Genomic DNA, 23,534 nt, shown 5'->3' with positions numbered 1-23,534 from the left:
GTACAACACAAAGGCCTCTGAATCATTTTAATGTGTTTTCTTTGAAAATGTTTGGTCAGAAAATCTTTAGTTGAAAGGCACTTAATGGAAGTCCAAATGTCCTCCTTTCTTGCTCAACCTGGGGGATCCCCAGGCATTCCAAGGCCAAAGGTGACTTGTAGTCCTTCCAGCATGTTCTGGGTTTGCCCTCAGGTCTCTTCCCAGCATGGTGTGTCTGTAAAACCTCCAAAACATGTTGTACAGGAGCCATCCTGATCAGGTGCCCAAAATAACTGAAGAAGGACCTTCTTATTTCAAAGTTCTGAACCACCCAATGACCTGAAGCTCTTTTCAGCTGCTTGTGTACAGGATCTCATCCCTAGTCATGGTCTGAATACCATGCCTATGACTGATGGTTGGCTTCTAGATGGACCAGGACCAGAGGACGGCCCTCAAAAAGTCCCGATTCATCTATGTTCTTCATCCAAAACACCAGAACCTCTCTGCTTGAGCCAGACTCTAGTGCCCAACCCAAATGGCTTTGAATATAGGTCCAGAAACATTGAGGGGAAGAACTCTTCATAGGCTCCTTAAAAGGTTACAGTGTGATTTGTGTTGCTGTCGTTGGTGGCTTCCATCTGTTTCCACCCCAGTGAAGCCGCAGAGGCGACAGCCGAAGCTTTTTAGAGCTCTGAAATTTGTTGGTTCCTCAACCCTCCGTTCTTCTCAGCAGTCTTTGTAGCATAATGTCAATATAGTCATAAAGAGATAGCTTTGTTAATTCATATTTGGTTTTACAACACCAGAACAAAACAAAATGCAGTGCTCTGATTTGGAAAATATCGGCAGATATTTGGATTCAGATTTCTGGATCGGAACCTGTAAATCCTGGATTGGAGAATCTCACATTAACTTTTCACTTTCCACGGAATCAGGTGGTTTTAATGTAAAATTGCCCCAATGTGCTGCCATATATTTTATTAATTAGACTTTTTAAATGTAGGGTTAACTGATAATTGAATAAAACTCACCTTGCAAATTTGTAATGATCATTCTGGCATTTTTTAAATAAAATATATTTTATTTTTTAAATGAAGTGCTTTAGTGTCAGGTTGTTGTGGTGTCGTCGAGGTTTTTGGTTTAAAAAAACGGCTTTTATAGATTAAATTTGTAACGGAGAGAGATGTATGTTTTCAGCTGGATGACCAATCCAAGGTAAATTTGTAGCTCTTTCTAAACGCACCTCTATAAACGCTCAGATTCTTCCATCAGCACGGATCCGTTTAGTTTCCACACTGTTTTGGCGCCGGGTCGTCTCAGCGGCTCTGATAGAGCCAGATTCAACATTCCCAGTTGGAAGGTTAAACAAACGGCTGCAGCTCTGTTCGACTGGATTCCACCTTTTTATCTCTTCTCTGTCGTTTCCAACTTTCCAACTCCCCGTTCCATCTTCTTCATTGGCCTTCATAGGGACCTAGGCTGTTATTATTAGAACAACACTTTCTGCAAGTCAAATACCTTTTCTGACATCTCAAGTCTTTCTCTTAAGGTTCAATCTCTTTTCCTTCTAAACAAGTTCCAACAAATCCGACTTATTCTTGTCTGTCTTTAATATTCTTTGCAGATATGAATGAAACTGAATCCTGAATTCTGTTTGTTGTCACTTTTTAAGTAAAATGAAATGAAAAGTTGGTCAGTTGGCCTCCTGATGACTATTTCTGTGAAATTATTACCCTCTGAACCCTGAATCTGAGCAGCAGATTGCCATACAGACACAGAGCAGAACCTCCCAGAGGAGGTTCTGCTCTGCATTCCTTCAGCCTCATAAACAACCTGATTAACTGGCTCTCCCCTCTGATCCGGTAACACAGAGCAGTGCTGGTAGGTTCTGCTGGGCTTCCAGCTGATGAGGAGATGGGAGGGAGCAATAGAGGAATGAAAAGAGGGGATGAAATGCTGTTTGGGAAATGGGTCAACAGGAAGTTCAGGGTGTGTTATTCAACTTTGGCATATTTCTTCTGTTTGGGATGTTTTGCAGCTGGAACCGAGTTGTCGGACAGTGTGGGAATTTTATTTATTTTTTTGTGCATGACTTAAATCCAGTGGGAACCCAGAGCTCCAATGCCTCAGTTTCCTGTCCTAATGGTGGAAAAGCCCACGCAAACAACCCTCAGTGCACACTCACATTTACTTAATCATTTACACATTTTCAAGTGCTGTTTAAGAGAGACTTAAACAGATGGCTCCAGCTTTCAAACAGACCAAACGGCCATTATCTGAGAGGCTTATTTGCAGTTTTTAAGCTCACATTTTGCAGTCGTGTTCATCTTCTGTAGATTGAGTGTTTGAGTCCATGTGAAGAACATCTGGTTGTTCCCTGCTGATGCCTCAGAGAGTTTTATGGCTCCTTCGCTGTTCTTCAGGTTTGCCTCTGTTTTCTAGGCAAACACGAAGCATGCTCTGGGTGCTAATGCTGCAGCCGCTGTTTGGATTGTCTTTCTTGGCACATGCCTCTTGACCCGTGGTGTGTGTTTGTGTGTGAAACAGAAGCTGTGTTTTTTTTTTCCTGGCATCAGGGGTCAGACAGCGAGCAACAATCTGGACCTGCTGAGTGAGTCTGTCCTCTGTCTGCCTCGTTTATATCTGGGAGGAGCAGAAAGCTGAAGGAAAATGTGCCACCTTGCTAGTGGTCTTTAGAAGTCTTTCTTTGGACTTTGGCTTCTTCTTCACTGAGTTTCAGTCCTACCTGGACCTGAATTGCTTCAAAAATTAACTATTAACTTTTCATTTTATGTCAGGATAACAATCATCAACATGTTTGTTCCCAACCAATTTGTTCTCTAGTAGGTCTGACCTCTTTAATTTATTGGGTTTATTTAAGATAAAACAACGAGTTTCATGCTGTTTTATCCAAATATGAAATCCTCCATAAAATTGTCCAAAGTTTGCGTTCCTCTCCTCAGGATGATGAACTCTGCTTCTGTTAAAGAGATACGTTCTCCCTCAGAGTGTTGGATCTGTCAGAGAAGTAAAAGTGGAGTTAAGCGTATATTTTTCTCACTCTGGGGTCTAATTGGGCCTTGCAGGCTATGTGGTGGTGTCAAACCTCTGCAACCTCTGCTAATAATTTATGAACAGTCGAACCTACTGACAGAAGAGAGGCATGCAGGGTTCCCCCACTGGCTAGACAAGTTTGGAAAGTATGGAAAAGGAAAGTAGAGCTTGGGAAAACATTTGAATTTCCAGACTTTATTCCTTTGCCTTTTGGGGACATGAGAAATATCTGGATTAATGGGGGGAAGTTGCACCAAGCAGTTGGCTTTTTATTCTTTATTTTATGCCTTAACTTCAGTTCATCATAATAACAATGAATGTGTGACAGATGTTCTGCTGACAGAACCGGTGCAAACAAGAGGAACCCTGGGCTTTCTACACAATCTAAAGATATTTTCTTAAAAGTTCTTACTGTGTCCATGCATCTTCCTGCCTTTCATCCATCCATTTAGGCCTACCTGCATCCATCCATCCATACATAGATCTGTCTCTCATCTGTCCATCCCTGCATCTGTTTGCTGTCCATCATCCTTCAAGCCTTCCTTCTGTGCTTCTGTGCTGTGTTCTGTCCTCCATCCATCCATCTGTCCTCCATCCATCCATCTGTCCTCCATCCATCCATCCATCTGTCCTCCATCCATCCATCCATCTGTCCTCCATCCATCCATCCATCTGTCCTCCATCCATCCATCCATCTGTCCTCCATCCTCCATCCATCTGTCCTCCATCCATCCATCTGTCCTCCCATCCATCTGTCCTCCATCCATCCATCTATCCTCCCATCCATCCATCTATCCTCCCATCCATCCGTCCGTCCGTCCGTCCATCCATCCATCTATCCTCCCATCCATCCATCCATCCGTCCATCCGTCCATCTGTCTGTGCATTTGTCCATCCATCTGTCCTCCATCCATCCATCCATCTGTCCTCCATCCATCCATCCATCTGTCCTCCCATCCATCTGTCCTCCATCCATCCATCTATCCTCCCATCCATCCATCTATCCTCCCATCCATCCATCCATCCGTCCGTCCGTCCATCCATCCATCTATCCTCCCATCCATCCATCCATCCGTCCATCTGTCTGTGCATTTGTCCATCCATCTGTCCTCCATCCATCCATCCATCTGTCCTCCATCCATCCATCCATCTGTCCTCCATCCATCCATCCATCTGTCCTCCATCCATCCATCCATCTGTCCTCCCATCCATCTGTCCTCCATCCATCCATCTATCCTCCCATCCATCCATCTATCCTCCCATCCATCCATCCATCCGTCCGTCCGTCCATCCATCCATCTATCCTCCCATCCATCCATCCATCCGTCCATCCGTCCATCTGTCTGTGCATTTGTCCATCCATCTGTCCTCCATCCATCCATCCATCTGTCCTCCATCCATCCATCCATCTGTCCTCCATCCATCCATCTGTCCTCCATCCATCCATCCATCTGTCCTCCATCCATCCATCCATCTGTCCTCCATCCATCCATCCATCTGTCCTCCATCCATCCATCCATCTGTCCTCCATCCATCCATCCATCTGTCCTCCATCCATCCATCCATCTGTCCTCCATCCATCCATCTATCCTCCCATCCATCCATCCATCCATCCATCCATCCATCTATCCTCCCATCCATCCATCCATCCATCCATCCATCTATCCTTCCATCCATCCGTCCGTCCGTCCTTCCGTCCATCCATCCATCTATCCTCCCATCCATCCATCCATCCATCCATCCATCCATCTATCCTCCCATCCATCCATCCATCCATCCATCCATCTATCCATCCATCTATCCTCCCATCCATCCATCCATCCATCCATCCATCCATCCATCCATCTATCCATCCATCTATCCTCCCATCCATCCATCCATCCGTCCGTCCGTCCATCTGTCTGTGCATTTGTCCATCCATCCAAATTTCCATAGATGTTTCTCCATTCATCTGGTCTCTAGAGAACTTTTGTATTTATTCTTTAAACTGAGGCAAAATGGGCCAAGGGTTCTGGAAGTGTGATGCTTTTACCCGTCAGGTTCTCGTAGAACCAGTCTGTTTCACCGAGTCCATTTTTCTCCATCATATTCTTATTATTAACTGCACTGCATCCTTTAATCCCAGCTGATGGAATAGTCTGTGCCGGTACCATTCCCAGGTACTCTGAGATGATGGAAGGAAAAACATGCCGACTGATGCTTTGCCATCTGTGTGTTTGGATCAGAACATATGGATGGCCCCAGCTCTGCGATCCAGTAGCATATGGTTCTTTGCGATAGAGTGGAGACAGACCGGGCTGTTCTGCTGGGTAGCATCGAGGGCCTCAGTATTGTTAGAAGTGCTGCCAAACAAACTTCACCCCACACACACCCACACTGTGGCCCTGGAACACACACACACATGTTCTGGCTCCAGCGGCTGCTCTGCTGCTGGTTTCAGAGCGACGTGAGAGGCGATGCGAGAGGCGCCGTGGGCGACGGTAATTCTTGTTTCTGGAGAAGAGTGGAGCAGCGTCCATCACAGAATAAAGCTAACTGTGGGCTTATTCAGCAACATTTGCTCTCTGATTACACACCCGCCTTGCTGCTCTTTGTGCAAGTACATTTTTTTCCTGTATCTTCTCATTTAAAACCATTCCCTTTACTGTTGAGCAAGGCATTCCTGTTATCACTGGGAGAGGAAGCGCAGACGCTCTGTTTTTGTTTCAAATTAAAATGCCTTCAGTGTTTCCTGATGAAAGGCCCAGGCAGAGCTCCAGTTTTTTACCATTATTCCAGACTGTAACACGCTTCCTCGTCTGAAAGATAATACAAGATTTCTGGCGGTTTGTTTGAATTAATTATGAAAAATAATTATGTTTTATGTTTGTGAATATAAGCTTGGCTTCGGTGTGATACAAAGCGAGGCTGAACAGCATTTATATTGTCACCTCTGGTGGTTCTAGTAGATCCAAAACACACAGATGTTCCCTCATAAACACACTGTTGCTGAGGCTCATTTAATTACTGTTTTAATACTTTTTGTCGCAATCACAAAGTATTTTGAGATTTTATCTGACAGATTAATACAAAGTAGTGCATAATTGTAAAGTAGAATGGTTATTTTATTTACAAATGAAGATCTGAGATGTGCGGCGTGCATTTGGAGAGCCACCTTTGGCTCCGATTTCAGCTGCAGCTGTTTTTGTGGTCCGTGATGGTGGCTGCTCGTCACTGTTGTGAACACAAGAACATCTGCTCTTCCTCAGAGCTATCAGTCTTTAATTTGATTGACGGAGCTATTTAAAGCTTCACCTGTGCTGAAGGTGTGACTGTACTGAAATAAACAGGAAAATGGACCAGTTTTTACAGATAAACACCGACTCTGTTTAAAACCTAATAAAAGCACCTGGAGGCTGTGCTGTCAGTGTGCCTTTTTAGGCATCTCATCCAGAAGCAGATGAACTCTGATCTCTGGTGCAGAGCTTCACTGAGGAAGGCTCCCCAGGCAAACTGGATGCAGTCCTCTGCGGGCTGATCAGTAACAAACACTTCACCTGGAGTTGACCCGTGAACCTCTTTAGGCCGCTCTTTTTGTCCTACAGGTCCAGATATCAGATGTTTCCTAATAGTGATGTTTGTCTCTTCCAGGAGGCTGAGGATTTTCATCAGAGACCTGTTGCTTTCAGCGATTAGGTAAGAATGCTTTTATTTTGAAATCCTTCCACTATATAGACATAATATCAACCATCTTTGAGGAATCTGTAATGGGTTTGACCTTGCTGACCTACTCTGACTTCATCATTACCAAACTGGGTACACTGGCTTTCTGACAATCACCTCAGCTGCTTGTTGAACCTGCATCTTTGTGTTTTTTGGTAAATGACGCAGGTTCAAAGATTAATTTCAGGTTCCAGGCTGTTTTTAGGACAGAAATTCTTGCTTTGTTTGTGAAGATGCAATTCTCCTCATCTACCCCGACTTGCAAAAGTCTTGGTGCCTCCTGGAGTTTTTTACATGTTTTTGCACCTCAGTATTTTATTGGACCGAAACATTTTGGACTTCTTGAAGAAACACTGCAATGCAGAAAACAAAACTGAACCCCACCAATCCCACCATGATGCTGCCACACAGTGGTGGCGTAGAGTTAAACTCAGAAAATAACCTGTTAGAAGCTGCAGAAGACTTGAGACTCAGGCAGAGGTTCACCTTCCAGGAGTGCGTCCTAGTCAAAGTCAGGAAGTCATATCATTTCAAAATCTGTTGCAGGCTTGTATTCTGATTAGCACAGATGCTGTCTATCCAATCTGAGCTGTTTTTTTAAAGAAGACTGAGCCAAAAGGTCAGTTTGTAGATGTAGTCTAAAGTGTTGTCTATCACATAAAGTCCCACTAAAATACACAGAAGTTTATTATTGTAACGTGACAAAATTTAAAAGGGAGTATGAATATTTTTGGCATGGTGCTGTAAGCACCTATATGGTGGCTTAATGTTTCTCAGATGTTCCAGCTGACTCACAGTGAGGCCGTTTCTGCCATTTCAGACTCTTTGTTTTATCACTACCAGAATCTCAATTATTTCCAAGAATCAGCACATTTTTTCTTTAAATCCACGCACGACTTTACATTTTAGATCAGTGAAGTTATTTATCAGCACTTCCAGTTCAGATAAGAGACTAGATGCGTTGTGAAACACTTGCTGGATCAAAATGAAACCTCCCAGTGTGACCAGTTGATTTAAATGGTCGTCACATCTGGCTGCGTGATTTTCTGTGATCCGCTTCTGTCCGCTCGCGGTCTGCCAGCTCATGTTAAAGCGTGTCATCTCTGTGGGAGCCTTTTCCTCCCTCCATCTTCTGGCATGTCCATCGTTTTCATGTGTTCAGCCAAACTTCTACCAAAACCTGTTTTTCAATAAACGCCGTCGTTTTCTTTTTAAGTCGAGCTAGTTTGTTCAAATTAGACAACCGGCTTTAATATATCAGGGATTCTTCAAGGTCTTAAAAGGTTTACATTTAATCATTTTCACTTTAGGCTTTAAAAAATCTGGAGTAGAGACTGATTTTCTAGAGATTTAGTTATATCTTAAAACTTAGTGGTAACAAATAAGCTGGCAGCATCTGTTTATACCAGAGTTGTTGTGCTGGTTATGGATTCAATTGTTATCATCCTGGAACCGAACCACAAATCATGTGATTAGAGATGCACCAATCAATGAGGCAGAGATTAAAATCTGCCTCTTTTCCCCTGATTGGCTCTGATCTGCATAATTAGGCCATTTTCAAAAACACCCAACAATGTCTGAGCGTGCTTCGAACTTTAAGGAACATGTCTGTTAGCATGTTTTAACCTTGACCTACATGTTATTTGTAGATAAGGTAAATGTTAGCCTGATTTATCCATTCCTAAACCAGTTTGGATGTGTGTTTTGGGATCATTGTCGAGCTGGAATGCTCAACTTTCAACCATCTAGATGTTGATTTTAGTTGAACTATTTGAAGGAAGTCCTTCATTATTCCATCTACTTGTTGCTGTTCACTGGGAGCCCCACAGCATGATGCTGCCACTACTGTGCTCACCGGTTAGTACAGTGTTGTTAAGTTTGAAAGGCTTACTTTGTCTCCTCCAAACATTCTTCTTGTCATTGTGACCAAGCAGTTCAAACTCCACTTCAGAAGACGGGTGGTTGGTCCATGTCGGTAGCTGAGTTTTCAGGCCTGTTTTAAGCTGTTGAATTTGGATCAGGGCCTTCCTTCTTGCTTGGTATCGTCTCAGTTCACGGTGATGGCTGGCTTCCCTATAGTTTGTCTGCTTCCTGCAGTTTCCAGATATATGTGCAGATGTTCAGAAATGGCTCCAAAAGACCCTCCTAACATGTTTACAAATCTCCATCTTAGATCTTCAGAGTTCCTCCGGTGTTCTGAATATTGGTCAGGATTCAGTAAAAACTAATTCACCTAAAACAGAAATACTCAACTACCAAAAAACAGGAAAAGTTTTAACCAAGTCATCTCTGTTCAGTTTTTCTCCATCAGTCAGTCGGTTCTACTGCTGCTGCTGTTCTGGTTCTGGTTTACATGTGTGCGTCCAGCTGACGGTTGTGTTTGGGCTGAATCCCAGACTTTTATCGCTCCGTGAAATGTGAGGCCTTCGAGCTGGACAGGAGTCAGCAAACGTCACCACGGCTCTGCCAGAACTCAGCGCGTGTCCATCTTCTTCGCTGCTCATTAATGTAGAACCTTAATGATGAAAATGGTAAAAGGGATGAAGAATTAGGGATGGAGGAGGGAGAATGGATCAAGAAAGCTGGAATAAGGAAGAGATGGAAAAGCGTCAGGATGGTTTAAATGTGCAGAGAATGAAAAGAGAAGAAAGGGCAGCGACTCTGAGGGCAAAGGCGTGACAGACTTGGAAGGTGGAGTTGATGACTTGGAGGAGAGTTTTATCAGCTGCCAACTGCTGCTGTGGTGTGTGTGTGTGTGTGTGTGTGTGGTAAGATTGAATAGTTTCAGGCTTGTCGTCAGTATTTTTACTTTGTTCAGTGTGGATGGATGAATGCTCGTGTGCTTTTCTCTATTTTCTTTTCTCAGTTTGCCAGCAGCTTTGGACCCTTTCTTTCAGCCGCTCCGCTTTGCTTTAGGTCCAGCCCAGGGGGGAAGAAAGGTTGGCCAGCCGTCTGTTTTGTATCAGTGCTGCTGCTAAATCTGAATGTTTTTCTGTTTCTGTTTTAGTGCTGAGCAGAATACAAAGATACTGCTTTGAGGATGGGTCCCTTGATTTGCCTCGCTACCAAGGCTCTGTTCAGTTTTCATCTGCTGCCAGGTTTTGATTCTAAAAGAACATTTGTGTTGCTGCAGAGTTTGCACGTGACCATATATAGAGGCTATAGTCCTCGAAGTGGCCGTTCCGGGTTCGAGTCCCGGACCCGGCGACCTTTGCCGAATCTCTCCCCCTCTCTTTCCTGTCTACCTACTATCGAAAAATAAAAAATAAAGGCCTCTAGTGCCGAACAAATATCTTTAAAAAAGAAACTACCTCCCTTGGGGAAATGTAAAGAAGAAAAAAGGTGCAATTACCAATTTACATAAGTTTTGTAATCCCCACAATAATACATCTTTGGGTTCATTCATGCAGACAAACTGCCATCTGTTGCTTTTCTCATTTATACAAAAAAACAAGCTTACACCCACTGACTTTAGGCTTTAAAATGAGAAGAAATGCGTGTTAAGTTACTGAACACAATTTCTGTCAGTGCTTCACTCAGGGGTGCAAGAGTGACCACAACTCATTGTTGTTTTTTTTATCAATAAGTTGTGTCCAAAACTGGCTGCTGAACAGAGGAAGTTAACCCCTGTTCATTTAAGGCCTGTTTTACCAATGTTAAATTGTTCATATTTGCTATTTTTAAGGGTGGACTGGTTATGCTTTATTCTATTGGTTAAAAATAATTAACTAATTTTTTTTAACCTCAGACTGCCTTTTATAACTTCATGATTTAAGCAAAAAGTAATGCATTGTATTAGTTAGCATATTTGTAGCTTTTGTTGCTCGAAGTTGGCCAGTCATTGTGAGAAATTTTCAAAAAGAGCTAACAGCATAAAATAAAGTGTTTTCTTCAGGTGTGTAATTTATACAATATTATGGAAAGTTTATATGTTAAAATGTGCGGGAAAAAACTGTTGTCCTTCTTTTCCATCAGAGATGTTTGCTGTTTGTCATGATGTCCTTCACTCCAGTTTAACTCACATCTAAGCTGCTGGGTTTCATCAATCAGCCAGCCGTCCTGCATAATGAGAAACTAAAGAGTCGCTAATAGCTGTATTAATAATAATCACGGCTCGTGTGTCATATTTAGCTGCAGGAAAATCACTAACACCCTGCAGATGTGTCTTTTCCTCCGTCTTGTTCTCCTCCCTCTCCATTTCGAGCGCTGGCCCGTGGTCGGCTCGCGCACCCTGAGGCGTCACTTTTTTCTTGGACGGTGCTGAATGCAGTTATTGTCGGCTTGAGCGATGTCCGAAGCAGCGCTTTGTCGTTTCCCAACAGGAGTTGGCTGTGTCAATCCTTTGATTGCTTTTTCACTCTTGAAAATGGCTGAGTCAGGGATACCTGCAGCTCGTAGCTGTTATACATCAGCTTTGAAATGCTGCCGACTGAGAGAGTTTCAGTAAAAAGTGAAAAACAAGAGGAGGAGTGAGTTTAGAAAGAACTGAAGCAGACTTTAACAGACAACAGCAGGGACCCTCTCTGGTTCTGATGGCTTTAACAGCTTACTCTCCACAGCCTCGTTCTCTATTATTTTTTCGTTTCTCATGTCCAAAGCACATTGTGTGAGTGAGGGACTTGGCTCTGCAGCAGTAGCTTCAGATTTAATGCCTTTCACATATGATCGAGCTTAAATGACTCATGCAGCAAGTGAAACGCACACAGTTTTCTGCAATTTTGAACTAAAATGAGCAAATCTGCGTTCAGCAGAGTCCAAGTTATATTAGTTATAAACAAACTACATTTTAACGGGCCATCTCCAGACTGTTATGTTGAATTTCTGCCTGAAAAAATATAAGTCCTTCAGAGCTGTTTGGCCATACTAAACAATTTTTAGTCCCAGTGGATGAAACTCACTTCAGGAGAATTTTACAACTGTCAAACCCCACGACTGTTAGAATAGAGAAAAATACCTTCACCCTTATAAAGTTCTTAATTAAAGCCTTAGATTTGCACCCATTAATGAGTCAGCAAGCATGCATGTTGCAAAACCTTTTCTTGTCTAAGAGCAGTAACTTGAAGACATAACAAACCGGCACCCTATGGTGGAATTTATAAGCTTTCTTTGCTGAATCTAGTCCATCTGTAATTCACCACTTTGAGGAATGAACTCTTTTGAAAATTTCTCATAAAAAGAGAAAATCATGTTGCATTTTTATAGATGTCATTTTTGCTCCAGTCCAACCTAGCATTATTACTCTTGTTTGTAAAGCCATGCTTCAGTACACTTGTTCCAGTTTAGTTTTCAGTTACTTTTTATTAGCAAGCTACGCAGTGGTTGTGCAGTTCTCACCCTTCACATAATCCGTTTGTTTTTTACTCATGAGCATTTAACTGCAACCCTTTTAATGTAGCCTTTAAACATCGGTGAGGCTATTTAAACTCTTCCAGTCCCTCTGTAGTCAGTTTTCTCATAACATCATGTTGCTTAGCCCTAAAGTTACGTCAAGCCAATGCTATAGATGAAGTAAAAAAAAAAAAAATATTTCACTTTCATTCATTTGGCTCAGACACAAAGAATAAAATGCCACAGCTGAAGCAAATGAATGTAGTTAAACCTACCGCTTGGATGTTTGGAGTGTGTGGTTGTTAAACTCAGATCTGTGGACAACAGTTTTTTGTTTTCCTGACATAGGGCAAATAAAAAGTACAAGCCACTATAAAAAACTTTTTTATGGTTAGAAACCACCCACAGTTGTGTTGTGGGGTCTGGCTGTTTACTGCCTGCTAGCCATGACATAAACTCTGTTGGGTCCTTATCCATTGGCTTTGGGTTGTTCTTTCCCTTAAATCCAAGATTTCACTATCCTGGGAGCAAAAAGTGCTTTCAACAGTTGGAACTCCACCACTTCTGCCCAGGTTTTCTTACCTGTTCACTTCCATGAAGCTCCCACACATCCCCGTTGAATTTAACAGAAGTGCTCACTCTACACTTTTGCTGTGTTACCAGTAAGCTATCACACATCAATTTGACATTTTAGCATTGAAAAGGTCTGTGTTGTGTCTGTTAGATATGTTATGTCAATATCAGGTTATGCAGTTTTATATGATGCAACCAGCACATCTGAATTGACTGAATTCTTGCTTTGTCACAAGCTTTGCAAATGGTGTATTTAAAGAAAAGGTTAAGCTGTGAGATGACCCATTTCTGCAACAACAGCCATGTGAAGTTATTGGTACATGTCACAAAAGCAATGAAAATAAACTACACATTTATATTATGTGTTTATGAAAGCTTCTTTTAATATTCCAGTGCTGTTCTTCTTAGTTGGGCTCATTTACTGAATATTTCTCACTTCTGTGGAAATATTCTGTGGATTGAACAAAAGCGGACATTTCTGGAAGGTGTTACATTTGGTGTAAAACAAAACAGTATTTCACAGAAACCCACAGTCAAGCATGGTGGTGGTAGTATGATAGTCTGGGACTGTTTTTCTGCTTCAGGATGAGAACAACTTCACATAATTTATAAGATCATAAATTGTGCTCTCTAGCAGAAAATCCTGAAGGAGAATATTGGACTGTGAGTTTGTGACATTAAGCTTAAGCGTAATTGGGTTATGCAGTTTCACAATTGTCCAAAGCACTCCAGAAAGTGCTTTCAAATAAAGGTCTTAGACTGGGCTAGTCAAAGTCCAGACTTAAACCCAATTGAGATCCTCTTGCCTGATCTTAAACAGGCTGTTTACACTCAAAAACTCTCCAATGTAGCAGTGTTGTTTTTGGAAGTCATCCTAGTTTTAGACTAATAAGACTTATTAGTGTTTGTCACATTTAGCCATTTTTATATGTCACAGTTTTAGCAAGAGAAATTGTGTATTCTCCGCATACAAAGTACACCTGTTAAGGTCTACAGGTGTAAGTATAATTTCTTAAAAAACATATATAGACACGTATGTCAATATAATACTATGGGGAGAAACAGAATAGCCTAAACTATCAAACAAGCAAAACATATGTTTTGATAGCTTATTGACCACATGACTGGCACCACCCTGTACTTAAACTCTTAAGTCCAGAGGGGTTTTGTGACGTTTGAGCTCAAAATAACATGCGCAAATCTAACTGAATTTTTCTGAGAATTGAGATACTCTATCTAAACAATCATTATGTTAATAATTAGGATTTTTAAATGAGAGTGATAAATTTGGGCTTCCTTTGCCGCTAGTTGAGTAAAACCTGGGTGGTTTGCGACAAAATGTACTTTTTGGAATCTGAACTCTCTGCTTACAGCAGACATGCTGGTTGTGTGTGTCGAAGCCGTGTGCTGAACAGCTGAGACAGAGTTTTGTGGTTACGTCATTTTGTGGAGTTTAGTTTTAACCGTTTTTGGTGTTTTCTTTTAGCCAAGATTCTACTATTTCTGTTGATACCACATATGCTTATGTTTAACTAATGGAACTTGCAGTAAAGAAAGTAGAAGAAAACTAAAGTTAAATTCTTCCCCCAGTACTGGGGGTTGGGGCTTAAGAGGTTAAGCCCTTTGATATTTCTGTAACGAGCAATAACTAAAATTATAATAAGTCTGTTCTGTACCCTTGTGGCTTTCAGCGTAAAGCTAGCAGACTCTGCATGATGATATGATAACAAAGCACATATAACCTACCTGTTTATGTTCTGTTAGCACGTTGTGATATATTAAACTCACAGAAAGTTGACCACGCCGTCACTAAATATAAACATGGCTAAATATGCTGCTAGCGTTACAGAAGCCAAGTGTGCTGTTCATTTAGACACATGGGGAACAGCAACAGGTCTGAAATGCTACGTTTCCCTCCATGTTTCAGACAAAATGGGTCAGTTTGACAACGCATCTCACTTGCTGCCTGCATGTTCTGGACATAAAAATACATAAGCTAATAAATTGACTTGAGCACAACCAAGCTCACTTCATCCTGAAGTTAGCAGCTCATTTGCACCAGGAGTGGTTTCTGACCACCAAGCTCCTTTTGTAGAAAGCGCTGTGGCCACCATGGACCATTGATGAATTAATGAACTCATGCTGGTGGTGGCGAGCATGAGCAAACAAGGATAGGATGGAGCAGAACTACTGATACTTTTTAGAATTTGACTGACAAATTACATGCATAATAGGCTGAAATGTCATGCTCACCAACATTTTCGCCATGTCATGTTTTATCCATCAAAAAGCCACGTTTAGTTCGTCATCGTCGGGGAAAAAAGAGGCGTTAACAAAATGGTTTCGTCATCATCGTTGATGGAAACAACACTGGAACGTATGCACAGTCTGAATTAAAGCAATTCTGCAAAGAGAATGGGCCAAAATTCCTCCACAGTGATGTACAAGACGCACTGTCAGTTATTGCAAATTATTCCTAAAAAACTGGAAATCAGCATCAGCCAGGAAAAGCATGATCAATGCATCAATTCCCTTTGCTGTTGCAGGTAGTCTAAGAGCCAAGTTTGTGAGTAGGTGTAATGTGGGGGGGCAGCACCCTATTTAACCCTTTTCCAGTAGGACCCACATAACATGGACTCGATTTTTAAGTTTTTCTATAAGGTACTGGTATTTGTTACCAGCTCCTTTTTCAGTCTCTACTCGGCCGGGGTTCCAAGCAAGCCAAGTTCAGATGAAAATGTGACTGAAGAAGCGTCCAGGTCACTGATTGGTTACTGTAGAGCGACTTCATGACAAGAATCAAACCCCCTATTTTTTTAAAATGAATTATTTGCATGTAACTGATGAGAAAATACAGAGGTATCTAGATGGTGGTCTGTCACAAACAAATCACATCACGTTACTTTTTGGGCCGCTGTGCTGTGACAACCCCACCCAATTTGAGGTGGTACTTACCCGAACCGTGTAGAGCTAAGTTGAGTAAAGCTGAGCGGGTACTAATAGAAAGCAGCCATAAAAAAAAAAAACACTCATCTGTTGTGCAGTGATATAAGCAGACGTCATAGCTGGTCTAGTTAGATTGGCGACTGGACTCCATAGGGATTGCAAAGGGTTTAAAGTTTGCAAAGTACAGTCGCAATTACTGAAACAGGATGTCACAGCACAGGAAGAGAAGGAGAACGCGTTACAAACACACCCAAACTGTAGTCAAAGAACATAGACAAATGAAGTGAAGTGACATAAAAAGCATCAGTATAATTATAAACACACGTTGTTTGTCAGCACAGATGACACACATGCAAGTGTTCCTGCATGTGTGACGACGCAGCGGCACAGATAAATTCGTTTTTCATCAGGAAGCTTGTTGGGAGCTTCTGGAGGATTTAATGGGAGAATAAAATTATTCTGTCGAGATTATCTTCCCTTAGAGGAACGTTTTTCTGTGTGTGTGTGTGTGTGTGTGTGTGTGTGTGTGAGAACAAGAGTGTACTTCCTCCATTCAACTATTCAAACATGCTCAGAAAGCTTCAGGATAGATTGAATACGACAATAAAACTTTCTAACATTCTTCCCACTATCTCTGCTCTTCACTCCCACATTTGCCACAGGCTGGATTTTTGTTTTATCTGGTGGATCATTTTGATCCCCCGAACCATTCACTGTCATCATTTTTGATTTGAAGCCTTCTTCTGCAACTGCCTTTCTTGAATTTCTTTAGCGCTTCTTTTATTCACCAGGATCGTGCAGCAAAAAACAATAACTTTTTCCACATATTTTCCTCCCGCTGGGCTTTGTTAGTCAGTGTTTGTTGGCCCTGTGAAAGTCTTAAAATGTCTTTAACAACAAACTGCAGACTGGAAAACACACTAACTTGGTGTTTTTGGTAATAAATGAGCTTTTATGTGTCTTGGTGTGCCAATGTTTCATGGAACAGTAGCTCCTTGTGTTATGCTTTTGTGACGTGATTCAAAGTTTGGGTTTATGATTGAGAGGTTGGGAAGACAGAGACAACAGCATTATCCTGTGTAAAATAAAAGGACATGAAGTCCTCAGAGATAGAGAAGACCTGTCCTACAAGCTGCACCAAAGGTTTGAAGCTACTAAAATTAAGATTAATTTATTTTATCCGATCCATTCATCCACCCATTGTAGAAAATATGCCATAAATGCATAAGTCTCAATATTTATGCTTAAACATGAGTTGAGACAAGCTTAAATTTTTTTAATTTGAACTAAGGAAAAGTTTAAAATTTTGATTTGAGGAAATGTTTGGGCAAGTATGTCCACATGCTCTAAAGTAACTGCACACAGTGTCGTGAGGCGACATCTTTGGACTTTGTTGTGGTTTTATGTTTTGACTTTAGTTTGGTTTTGGAGTCATGGTTGTTTATTTCCTGCCTCCTAGTGTTTGTTGTTTTCTCTCCCTTCGCTCCTAGTTCCTTTAGTGGTTTCTTTTCTATTACTTGTTATGGTTTTCTTATGATTATGACTATTATTATGTTTGTTGTTTTTCTAGTTCCCTTGTCTTCCTTGTAGTTTCTAGTTTAGTTTCCCATTTAGTATATCTGTGTTTATTTATGTTTTGGTATTTGTTTACCTGCGCTCTTTGTTTACTAGTTTATTTTCTCTGTTCCTCCTCGTCCTGGTTCCCTTTCTATGGTTTAGGTTTTGTTTATTTACAGTGAGGGTTCCTTTATGGGTTCTTGGTTAATTATTAGGTTTTGGTGTGTCTTCTATTCCCTCTAGTTTCCAGTTTGCTTTAGTTAATGATTATTCTAGGTTCTTATGTTTCTTTTGGTTTATTATCTTCGTCCATAGTTTTGCTTTGATCTGTTTTCCCTGAGTTTTGTTATTTATAGTTTTGTTTTTGTAGTCAGGTTCCTTTGGTTATGTTACTGTTTAGCGTCCCTCATGTTTTCCCCTCTGGATTTATGTTATGGTTTAGCTCTCGTGTTTCGTTTTGTTTCTAGCCTTGTCACCTTAGCAACTATTCACATTCCCTCAGTTCTCTACTACCTGGTCCACACCTGAATTCAATCTCATCTGATTACCTGCCTCAGTTTCTCATTGGTCCATATTCCACTTCCCTCTGTTTATAAGCTTTATGTTCTTGTTCCTCGCTGGTTCCTTCCGTTCGAATCCCCGTTCATATCTCCATTCACTACCAACGTCTATGTGCTGTATTCACCATGTTCCTTCAGATCCAACTTTGTAAGTTGTGGATTTAGTTTTTTGTTTATACCTGCAGTGTTTTGCCTCTTTTTGGAAGAACCTTTTGAATAAACACAAAGCTTTCCTTTAAACATGCGGCTGCCCAGCTCTTGTCTGCCCTTTGGTCCGATAATAAATACGAACTTGACACACAGAACATTTTGTGTTCAGGAAGCCCAGATTGCTTTGATCAGCTCATCTTCGTTGTTGGTTTTATCTCTCATCTTCCTCTTGATAAAACTCCATGAATTCTCTGTAAGTTTCAAGGTCAGTCCAGTTTGCTCATGATACCATGATGATTAAAGCGGGTGTGGGTACATTTGGCAGTGTGGGCCGGTACCAAGTCCTGCTGGAAAATGAAATCAGCATCTCCATACAACTTGTCAGCAGAAGAAAGCATGGAGTGCGCTAAAAAGTCCTGGTGGATGGCTGTGCTGACTGTGGACTTCAGAAAACCCAGTGGACCAACACAAGCAGATCTCATGGCACCCTAAACCATCACTGACTGTGGAAACTTCAAACTGGACTTCAAGCAACATGGATTCTGTTCTTCTCCACTCTTCTCCCAGACTCTGGGACCTTGATTCCCAAAAGAAATCAAAACATTACTTTTATCTTAAACGGGGACTTTGGATCACTGAGCAACAGTCTAGTTCTCTTTCTCCTTAGCCCAGATGCTTCTGACATTGCATCTACTTCAGGGGTGCTTTAACACAAGAAATGTAACAGTTGGAGCCCAGGACCTGGATCTGTCTGTGTGTGGTAGCTCCTAAAGCTCTAACCGCCAACTGTAGTCCACACTTTTGGAATCTCTCCCTGTTGTTTGTGTATTTTTCCTAACCTGCGTTTTCCTTCCACTTAGCTTTCCATTAATATGCTTGGATACAGCCCTCTGCCAGCTTCATTTTTTGAATTAAACATCATGTTTTCATTAATCTGATGTTACTTTCTCATTTACAACTGCTGTTTGAGTTGAGTGATGAGGTGTAATTGTCAGAATAAAATTAGTATTGGCTTGAGTTTGTCCTTATAGTCCCAGTACAGACCACTAATCATCTTCTAATTAGAAGCTGTACCTGGTTCCCACAGCAATTGATAAGAATCTAAAGACCAGCAACGGTGCCACAAAGTCAGGTAAGGATGTGTTGACCATTAACCCATCACTGTCTGCTGCAGTTGAGGCTGATCTTAAATTTTTGTGACGCAAAACTGTTTAAAACTGTGTGGTTTTTAAAACAAACAAGACATTTTCAGTAATATCCTTTAAACTGATTAACTCATTCACTCGGCGCCCTCAATCCTGTTAATTTGCTCATGTTGTTTAATTTTGGGAGTTGGTGCTTGTTCTTCTCCTGCAGAATAAAATGTAATCTCAGTGTGAAATGTTGTTTCTTTGGAGCACAGTTTGCTTCCAGAGCCACGGCGCCTGCAGCCGAGTGCTCAGCCGTGCAGAAAAGACAGCAGCAAGACTCTAAGAGCTGGCAGAGAAAATGTGATGAATTGTTTGAGTCGCCGGAGACGCTTTGTTGCTCACAAATCATGATTGGATTTTCAAAAAGGATTGCTAACAGACTCTTATTATCAGCAGCCAGAGGAGGACTGTGTGTGTGTGACCTGATAGCATTCCTTGGGACCTCATTTGCGCTGTCCTGGACCAACTGGTCTTATGTAAAGTAAATGTAGAGAAGATGATGATGAGCTTCTGTTCTAATTGTGTGGATCTCAGCTCATCCGTGGTCTCATCTTGCAGGCCAGAACCTCCATTAAAGAGAAGCAGCATGCTACTGGTTGCAGATGGAGATTGCAATGCTTTAAATGGGTTCTTCTGGAGTTCATGTCTTGGGATTAAAACCTTTTAGTTGTCAGTTTTTGCTGTAGTTGGAAATCAAGTTCAGCTCCAAGGTTAGAATGAAACTGTAGGTTGCATTGTTGTAATTCTCCAGAATTACTGCTGCTTTGTTCAGCCCAACCTGGACAGTTTCAAGGTGACAAAGTCCAAACCAAGTTTCCTCTGGTCATATCCCGATCATCCCCCCACCTCCACCTAAGGTTGTTGCAAGCTGTCAGTCAGCTGTGTATAATGGCTGAGCCAGGAACCAAAATGCTCCTACACCAACTCCTCTTGAATCAAAGGGCAGAAGACCTTCAGGCATTTTGACACATTCAGACTGATCCATGATTCCTGGTATGTGATTAACAAGGGCCAACTTCATAGCATGAGAAACATCTGTCTGCTGTAGATTTGCTTGAGGTTATCTGACAAACTGTTTAGGAATCCTAGGTCCAACAAGACCAAAAAATGTTGGTCCATTTTGGCACTAGTGGCCTTCTTACTTTTCCCAGTATTTTGACAGGAAATGGGGATGGAGAGAGAGGGAAAGAAATGCGGCAAATGTCGCCGGGGACGGGTCTCGAACCCGGAACAGCCGTGTCGACGACTAAAGCCTCCGATATGGGTCACGCTTAACCTCCTACACCACCAGTGCTGCGACCGGTCCATTTTGTTTTAAGCCAGTCCAAGTGTTGTTGGGCCAACTGTAACCTCTTCAGCATACATCGTTTTTACCACAGTTGGTCTTTGTGGAGACTTCTTGCCGAAAGCTTGGCTTCTCATAGCTGTCTTCCAGTTGTTAGTCTTCAGAGGTAGCTGGAGACCTTCATTCACCTTGGAGCTGATCATTGGCTGAGTCTTTGTCACGTTGACTTTTGTTAGATCCATTGGAAGGTTAGTTATCAGCTTTGTTCCTTATCCTATCTCAAGTATTTGAGGTCATTTAGCTGAGGAACCTGTTATCTCCTGCACTTCTTCAAACATATGCTTTTTTTCTGAGCGAGGTCTGGAACAACCCATTTTAAACACTAAAACCCATTGACTTCCTCATTTACTAAGGGTTAACAAATGACCTCATTGCTATATTGAACATGCCCCTTTCAATTACTGATTCTGTTACGATATTCTTGTCGCATCTGTTGGTTTTCTATTACCCTACTACACCTACTGGTAAATTATGTTCCACAAAGAAAAAGAAAAACAGTTTTTGGTCAGATTAATAAAGGCTTATAACTGTTACATTGAACAGAAACTTTATTTGAAATTTGGACTCAAACACAAAAATTCATAGTTTTGTCTTTAGTGCACACCGTGGATCCAAATGAGCTCCGAATTTTAATTCAATTTAGTTCCTTTATTGTCATCCCACAAATTCAAGAGAAAATCTGAGTCTTTAAAAAGTATAAGAGATGAGATGAGAGGACATAAAAAGACACAAACTGGTGAAAAATGGATTTGGTTGGGTGGTTGGTTGGACAAACAGTAGCGTCTTTGCTTCTGGTTTTGTAATCACCTCTAAATTCAGCGTAAACCTTGTTTGTAAAGCGCCAGAATGTATATTTATCATATTAGCAGAATACTGAAGCTCTTTCTCCTCAGGGTGTTGTCCTCTTCCTCTCCGCATCTCTCTTTTCTCCTTCTTTTGACTATCTGGCTCGTGTGTCCTCCCCTCCCCTCTGGACAGGCCTGGATCATGAGGATTACCAGGGTTTTGTGTTTCAGCGACGAGAAAGATGAGGAGGAAGAAAAGAGATAAAGAGGGCAGTAGAAAAGAGGGGGCGGAGGTCCGACGAAGAGGAGGAAGGGAGCATATTAGCGCAGTGAAGGAGGATGGAGGGATGAAGAGGGAGGAAGGAGGGGGATTCTTGTTCCTCTTTCAACACTTGAGTTTTCTTTCCCTTTATCTTTTCTGTTCTTGAGTCTTTTTCTCACTTTGCTCCATAAAGCTCCCGGTTGAGCCCGTTTACAAACAGAACCTCATTATTGCTGTCAAGTGTGTTTTCAGACTCGCCTTTCAGACTACAGAGTGGAAATCCAACACCGGACACACCCCTCACTGTGAGACTCTCACACACACCCTTTGTGTTCCCAGTTGAATTATTATTCCTCCTCTTCTTTACGTTCAATCATATTTAGAGCCACTGACAGACAAGACTGAAGAGAACTAGAGATATGTTAGATCACAGCCATACATCGTCACAGAGAAAGTTCGTTTTTCTTTCAAAAGTCTCAAATAATGATTATTTCTTATGTTTGTGAAGTAAGATGGAAAAGAAACTTGAGGTTATCCACATTTTGTCACTTTCCAAACTCATTGTTCATGTCAAATTTAAAACAATAAATCTGAAAAGATGATACAGTTTATATTTGTGTTCAACCCCCTTTATTCAGATACTCCTAAATAAGCAGCAAGTCCAATTTGCTTCAGAAGCCAACTGATTAGTAAAAACACCATTCTCCCTGTGAAACGTGGAGGTGGCGGCATCATGCTGTGGGAATGCTCCTCTTCAGCCGAAACAGGGAAGCTGGACACAGTTGATGGGAGGAAGGAAGGAGCTAAATCAAGGATAATCTTTGAGGAAAACCTGTTAGAAGAAGCAGAAGACCTGAGACTAGGGTGGAGGTTCTCATTCCAGCAGGACAACCATCCTAAACATGCAGCCAGAGATACAATGGGATGTTTTAGATCAAAGCATATTCATGTGTTAGGATGGCCTAGTCAAAGTCCAAACCTAGATAAAGCTGGGAATCTGTGGCAAAATCCCAGTAAAATGCAGAGAGGTCTGCAGTTCAAACTGTTTGAATACTTTTAAAGACACAGTAAATGTTTGTGTCTGTCCTCAACCGTTCCTGGGATTTTCACACATTGATCTGAAAATATAACCATGCACCTATCCATAATCGGCCCGTCAGCTCTGCGCTGAGCTTTACTCAGACTAAATCAAACAGGATTAGAGGGACAGAATGCATTAATCCAGCAGATGGTGGAGGACAAAATCCATCAGTGGATTCGTCATGAAAATGATATTTTCACAACTCAATCAGCTCAATCAATACCTACCCAGAGAGAAGTAAATTCCTCCTCTAAACATTTCACTGCTTTTTACAGCTGGAGTCCAGTCTGAGGGAGGGACGATATGCAAGCATATCGGGTCTGGGCTTCTTACTTTCCCTACACAGTATAGAAATATTAAAATGAGTTTCCACAAACACCGTCATCCATGTTCCAGTTTGCAGAACCTAAACAAGTAAATATCTCAAAGAAGTGGAGTCCTTTTCACACCGATTATACATAATAGATATCTGAAAAGCAAGAATGGCTTCACTTGCTGCTCATTATTTAGAGAAAATAACTATTTATTTCAGATAGCAGGGTGGGTATGTTGCAGAAATGAGTGGTTCTCCTGATGCTCCCAGTTTCATCATTCAGTATCACAGTCATGGTGCTCAGCGATGATTTGAAGCAGGAACCCTTTGGTCTGATAGATGCTTGCAGCTAAAAACCTCCCTGCAGCACTGCTGATATGGTGTTTGATTGGAAATAAAAGTATAAACTCGTTATCTGAAGTATCTGAGCCACAATGAGAGTGAAACTGTGATTGCAACAAGGGACTGAAAATCACATTAAATTCAGTTAATGATGAATCCAGAAATCTGGTCTTTATCTTCATAGTGTTTGATCATGTAGCCCAAACTAACAGCATAGGCATCAAAATGGTCTCCAGGAAGCAGGGTTTCCTCTGAAAGACTAGAAACCAGTAAAATTACCACCAGAATCCACAAAGGAGACGGAAAAGACCACAAAGGGACTCGATGCCTGCAAATATGCACAATTCAACCAAAAGTATATGCAAAT

General features: G+C 41.5%; 1 protein-coding gene across 2 annotated transcripts in view; it reads left to right on the top strand.

Annotated features, from left to right (window-relative positions):
- The window catches only part of LOC124882845 (plexin-B2-like), a 175,561-nt gene that overhangs the window by 66,974 nt on the left and 85,053 nt on the right, over positions 1 to 23,534 (top strand). For both annotated transcript variants that reach the window (XM_047389424.1, XM_047389423.1), the window contains one exon: positions 6,664 to 6,708. The gene's annotated coding sequence lies outside the window, so the exon portion shown is untranslated. The remainder of the gene's footprint in view (positions 1 to 6,663; positions 6,709 to 23,534) is intronic.

Source organism: Girardinichthys multiradiatus, chromosome 17 (genome assembly GCF_021462225.1).
Source record: "Girardinichthys multiradiatus isolate DD_20200921_A chromosome 17, DD_fGirMul_XY1, whole genome shotgun sequence".
In the NCBI taxonomy this organism is placed as follows: Eukaryota; Metazoa; Chordata; class Actinopteri; order Cyprinodontiformes; family Goodeidae; genus Girardinichthys; species Girardinichthys multiradiatus.
Note: the sequence above shows the minus strand (reverse complement) of the source record. Positions and strands in the feature narration are given on the sequence as shown.